The sequence below is a fragment of the Barbatula barbatula genome (assembly GCF_947034865.1).
Source record: "Barbatula barbatula genome assembly, chromosome: 3".
In the NCBI taxonomy this organism is placed as follows: Eukaryota; Metazoa; Chordata; class Actinopteri; order Cypriniformes; family Nemacheilidae; genus Barbatula; species Barbatula barbatula.
This window is the reverse complement of record NC_136764.1, coordinates 4794725-4801137: the sequence shown is the minus strand read 5'-3', so window position 1 is coordinate 4801137 and position 6413 is coordinate 4794725. Positions and strand designations below refer to the sequence as shown.

At 43.9% G+C, this 6413-nt stretch overlaps 1 pseudogene across 1 annotated transcript; it reads right to left on the bottom strand.

Annotated features, from left to right (window-relative positions):
- Nucleotides 1-887: 887 nt before the first annotated feature.
- LOC306892496 (NLR family CARD domain-containing protein 3-like) lies at nt 888-1706 on the bottom strand (annotated as a pseudogene). Its single transcript has one exon. The product of its transcript is annotated as an NLR family CARD domain-containing protein 3-like (transcript).
- Nucleotides 1707-6413: the final 4707 nt, after the last annotated feature.

Below are 6413 nucleotides of genomic sequence, written 5' to 3'. Positions count from 1 at the left end.
TGGTTAAAGTGTCTCACAGTGATTTCTCATTGTAAAATGATCAGAATAATCTGAATCAACAGGTCACTGGTCAGTCAATGCAAGTCTCTTACAACAACATTATACAAAGATGAATTGCATGAACGTTTAGAAGGACCTCTAGTGAACTTGATACAGACACATGTTTCACAGAATTTTGATGTTTTCTTACTTTAGTGTCTTCAGTTTACAGTTTGTATTCTTCAGTCCATCAGAGAGCAGCTTCACTCCTGAATCCTTCAGATTATTTTAACTCAGGTTCAGTTCTGTCAGACTTGAGGAGTTTGATCTGAGAACTGACGCCAGTGATGAACAACTTTTCTCTGTCAGATTACAGTCACTGAGACTGAAAGAGAAATAACAAGATAACAGTGAATATATAAACACATAAAGAGATAATGTTTGAACAATGAGAATCATCTGCACAAGAGCTGAAGCAACATCTGCACCTGACAGAGAATCACTGCAAGAACTGAACCCTGACTGACAATTATAAATAAATTATCATGATTTTCAGAAAATATCAAAAGACAGCAGCTCACACTCTTTAGATGCAGTGAACAATACCTTAATTTTTATATTATGTCTCTGTAGGACATTAACGTGTTGACAGAATGGGGTTTGACTTGTGAACCTATCATCTCTGACTGACTTGAAAAGGCCAATGAGAATTGGCGAATGAAATTTACATGCCAGTGTCCTCCCCGGAAATCTGGGTATAAAAGTGAACTGGCGTGCTGCATTCATTTCAATTTGGTGCTGAGAATCGTAAAACCCCATTCTGTCGACACAACGTCAAGAGACGGACAGAAAGGGAACTACAGTAATGTGGACTGCTAGATGTTTAGGTGAAACTGCAGGTAAATTACTCACTGAGCTGTTCTGGATGCTTTGATCACTTGCAGAAGCCTCAGAAGACCTTCATCAGATGGATCATATTTCCTCAGATTAAACTCATCCAGCTTCTCTTCTGAGTTCAGTAACACAAACACCAGAGCCGACCATTGAGCAGGAGAGAGACTGACTCCAGTAAGACTAGACTCATCTCCTCTGTTCACATATGTTTGTACTTCCTGCACTAGAGAATGATCATTGAGTTCATTCAGACAGTGAAACAGATTGATGGATTTCTCTGGAGAGAGATTCTCTCTGATCTTCATCTTATGTACTCGACTATTTCCTGTTTACTGTCAGAGCTTCTTGCTGTCTGTGTCATCAGATCTCGTAAGATTGTCTGATTGGACTCCAGTGAGAAACCCAGAAGAAATCTGAGGTAAAGATCCAGGTGTCCGTTCTCACTCTGTAAGGCCTTGTCCACTTCAATCTTCAGTAAATCACAAATGTTTGATCTCAATCTGCTGAAGTTTTCTGATGTTTGTTGAAGAAATGACAGAAACTTGAATAAAGCAGCGAGAAACTCCTGAACGCTGATGCACAAAGCTGAACACCTTCCCCAGGTTCAGTCCAAACTCCTCTCTGAAGATCTGAGTACAAACTCCTGAGTACAGTGACGCTTCTCTGACATCAATGTCACACTCTCTCAGATCCTCCTCATAGAAGATCAGGTTCCCTTTCTCCAGCTGTTGAAAAGCCAGTTTTCCCAGAGACTCAAGACTCTTTCTAGCCTGCTGAAGATCTACCTCACATTTCCCATCATACTTCTGTCTCTTTAGTTTGATCTGAAACATCAGGAAGTGTGTGAACATGTGAGTGAGAGTCTTGGGGATCTGTGCTGGACTCTCTGCTTCACTCAACATTCTCTGGAGAACAGTGGCTGAAATCCAGCAGAAGACTGGGATGTGACACATGATGTACAGACTTCTGGATGATTTCATGTGTGTGATGATTCTGTTGGCCAGACTCTCATCATTGATTCTCTTCCTGAAATACTCGTCCTTCTGAGGGTCATTGAATCCTCGTACATCTGTGATCAGATCAACACACTCAGGAGGAATCTGATTGGCTGCTGCTGGTCGAGAGGTGATCCAGATCAGAGCAGAAGGAAGCAGATTTCCCTTGATGAGGTTTGTCAGCAGCACATCCACTGACGCTGATTCTCTGACATCAAACAAACTCGGATTCTTTGAGAAATCTAAAGGAAGACGACACTCATCCAGACCATCAAAGATAAACACAACTTTATAATCATCAAAGTCTGTCGATCTCAGTTCTGTTGTATCTGTGAAGAACTGATGAAGAAGATCCATCAGACTGATATTTGTCTGTTTGAACAGATTCAGTTCTCTGAATAGTAGAACCTCGGATTCAGGAGGAACAGTGTGGTTTTCGTCCAGGCCGTGGAACGCTGGACCAGCTCTACACCCTCTACAGGGTGCTGGAGGGTTCATGGGAGTTTGCTCAACTAATCCACATGTGTTTTGTGGATTTGGAAAAGGCATTTGACTGTGTCCCTCGTGGCATCCTGTGGAGGGTGCTTCGGGAGTATGGGGTCTGTGGTCCTTTGCTAAGGGCTGTCAGGTCCCTGTACGGCCGAAGCAGGAGCTTGGTTCGCATTGCCGGCAGTAAGTCGGACTTGTTCCCAGTGCATGTCGGACTCCGGCAGGGCTGCCCTTTGTCACCGGTTCTGTTCGTAATTTTTATGGACAGAATTTCTAGGCGCAGCCAGGGGCCGGAGGGTGTCAGGTTTGGGGACGACACGATCTCGTCTCTGCTATTTGCGGATGATGTTGTCGTGTTGGCCCCTTCAAACCAGGACCTTCAGCATGCACTGGGACGGTTTACAGCAGAGTGTGAAGCGGCTGGTATGAAAATCAGTACCTCCAAATCCGAGGCCATGGTCCTCAGTCGGAAAAGGGTGGCTTGCCCACTTCAGGTTGGTGGAGAGTTCCTTCCTCAAGTGGAGAAGTTTAAGTATCTCGGGGTCTTGTTCACGAGTGAGGGAAGGATGGAACGGGAGATTGACAGACGGATCGGTGCAGCTTCTGCAGTAATGCGGTCGATGTACCGGTCCGTCGTGGTGAAGAAAGAGCTGAGCCGCAAGGCGAAGCTCTCAATTTACCGGTCAATCTACGTTCCTACTCTCACCTATGGTCATGAGCTTTGGGTCATGACCGAAAGGACAAGATCCCGGATACAGGCGGCTGAAATGAGCTTCCTCCGCAGGGTGGCTGGGCGATCCCTTAGAGATAGGGTGAGAAGCTCGGTCACCCGGGAGGAGCTCGGAGTAGAGCCGCTGCTCCTCCACATCGAGAGGGGTCAGCTGAGGTGGCTTGGGCATCTGTTACGGATGCCTACTGGACGCCTTCCCCGGAAGGTGCTCCGGGCCCGTCCGACCGCGAGGAGACCCCGGGGAAGACCTAGGACACGCTGGTGGGACTATGTCTCCCGGCTGGCCTGGGAACGCCTCGGTGTCCCCCCGGAAGAGCTGGAGGAAGTGTCTAGGGTGAGGGATGTCTGGGCATCTCTGCTTAGACTGCTGCCCCCGCGACCCGGCCCCGGATAGGCGGTAGAAAATGAATGAATGAATGAATGAGTTCTCTGAAAGGAAGTGGAAATATGAAGTGAAGATCTTGATTTGTTTTTTCTTCAGCCCAATCCAGAATGAACTTCTGCACAGAGACTGTTTATCCAATTCCAGCGACTCCTTTAGTCAGCACACTTCTGATGGGTTTGTTTAGTTCAGGTGAGACTTTAAAGATGTCATTACATTTGATTTGTTTTTCTTGTGTCTCTGATCTTCTGGATGCCGTCTCAATCTGTCTCACCTCATGTTCATTATTGATGTCTTCACTCCCTCCCTCTGTGATGTACAGCTCTGTGTAGATCTCATTCACAAGTGTTGAGCTTCCTTGACTTGAGATTCCTTCATTCATTCTCTGGAATTTCTCTTTTAGTCTGGATTTGTGTTTCTTCAAGTATAAAGGGGCCAATTCTGATAAACAAAGAGAATATAAATAAAAATACACATATACGAAAATCCTTAATTCTACAGTATGTACAATGTAAAAACAAACATATTTATTTTTCTTATTTAATATCATTTTAATATAGTAAAGCTCTCTATGATTATTAAACAAAATTAATATTTTTACTTAATTTGTTCTTATATTTGACCTTAAGAGTGTTTTAAGATTTTGATGATCATGACATTAGATGAACACAAAAAGCTTCATGGTTCTATTCTGTTGATTTATTAACTGTAAATGTATGTTCACTAATAATCATCAGTAAATACAGACACTGTGTCTGTTCGTCTGAAGGCAAAGTGATGTCATAGTCACATGACTGAGAGCTCTTACTGGTCTGTAGTTTGTCAGCGAGGTCTGTCTGCTTCATCTTCCTCAGGACGTTGTTGTGGAATTTTCTTATTCCTTAATCAAGGTGAGTTTTAAACACTTTAGACAAATGCAACACACAGAGAGCATGAGTTACCTTGCAAGGTATTTTATATTTTATTGACATTCAGTCCGCATCACAAGCATGGTGCAGATAGAAGGTGCCCTCCTTCTCAATTAGAGGGCTTTAATATTATTCCCACGTGACACCCCTTCCCTTCCCCTCCCCTCCCTCGAGCAAGAACGCATCTTTGGTAACAAAAATGTGTCGCCATCTCTTATCTTGACCAGAACCTCTTGGTCTTTGCTCAAGGGCAAAGGAGCTGAGTGGTCTGCCACGTAGCAAAACATTTCTAAGGAATTTAAGAACAACAAGATAGACAGTCTTGAATCAATTTTTACAGAGGTATGAAGAAACCCACGTCATGAAAATTTCCACCACATTCCCATCTCTTATCATATATGATAACCAAAATCTTTATGCCTCAACCTGTAAGATGAGCACTGCCCTTTCTCCTACAGATTTCATGGGCCGTTGTCATAGTACTCAATAAATTCTGTGAGATCGATGGTCTGCACCATGAACCTTTGTTCAATTGCAGCCATGCTCCCTAATAGTATTTTATTTAAACAGTTTTGAAAACAGTAAATTAAACATGGTGACATAATTATAATCAACAACAATCCCACTAGAATGGGTAATGCCACCTGCATCAGCCACGCCCCCCAACCTTGGCTATTCCACCATTTCAACAGACTGTTAGTCATATCATCCGGTTTCCTGATTGCATTCTTCATGTGTTTTATAATGTCGGTTACATTATCAGCATAATCCGGAATGTAGAAACAACAACTGACCCCGAGCATTTTACACACACACAGCTTTCCTCTGCTGTAAGCATGTCTAAAACTAATCTACTCTGTAATACTACTTCCCTAATCTGTGCCATTTCCTTGCTCAATAGACCCAAGGCTTTTTCAGTCGAGTTTGCCAATGCCAAAATCTGCCAAGCCAATCCATTCAATTTCGTCATGATACTGTACATACCACCTGGTTCTTTGCAGTCTGTCTTCCGTGCGGCCTCTGCTTCTCGTGCCTCTTTTTCTGCCTGCTCTGCGGCCTGAAAATTCCTTGGCTGCACTGATATCTGGACCTTCTGACCTGTGTCTTTCCCCTTCGTCGACCACATACACCAGTACTGCCCTGCATCTTCCATTGTCAGATTCCATATTCTTACTCTCATTTGTGGAGTTCCTCCCATTCCTTAATATTTAAATTTGTCTGAGTTAGAGCTAGTCTAAAACTTTCTTTTCCCTTTTTATTTGACCGCCCCGGGGGACATAATGGCCCACATTTTCAAATGTTGTTGCCTTATCCACAACATGACCTGAGGTACACGTACCTCTACACAAAAACATATTTGTTCCCCAGTACCTTGCAGAATTAGGGTAACACTGTCCCTCCACATACCATTTTATTAAACTTGGAATATAGTGTTGCACAGAAACAAAATTCTATAATCTCTAATTTTGTCGGGGTTCGATGCATCCCCGACTCGAACTGTTGATTCCCTTTGCGAGCACCAGCAGTGTCGCTCCTCCTGTCGCTTGCACGACCATTGCGAAGAGCCATTGTGGATGCCATTTTGATGGCCTACGGTTGGGGTAGCCACTCCTTAGACACCTTTTTGCAGTGGGAGGCATGTCTTTCCCACAACTTCCTGGAGGCTGTGTAATGATTTGTCAGCTCCATTTGCTCCTGCTCTTTTGACCTGCACAAACATTTTGAGAGCAAAAACACCAAAACACATTGCCTTGTAACATCCCCCCTCTTGACGTGTGGTCTAGGCCATGCGTCAAAATCGCAAAAGCAGGGAAAATTTTTTTTGGCAAACAGGTGAGGCCATTTGGGCCCCCCCAAACATTGTCTGTGTATTTACATGAGCACTCCTTCCAGAGTGCACACTCAGCTGGTTCTGCAAAATGTTTGCATCTCTGCAAGAGAAAGAGTTTTGTTAGTGACTTCTGGAGAAAATCTATCTGTCTGTCTCTGATGTTGCTTGCTTTGCTGCAAGGTCAGCTTGTCGGTTTCCTGTAGAA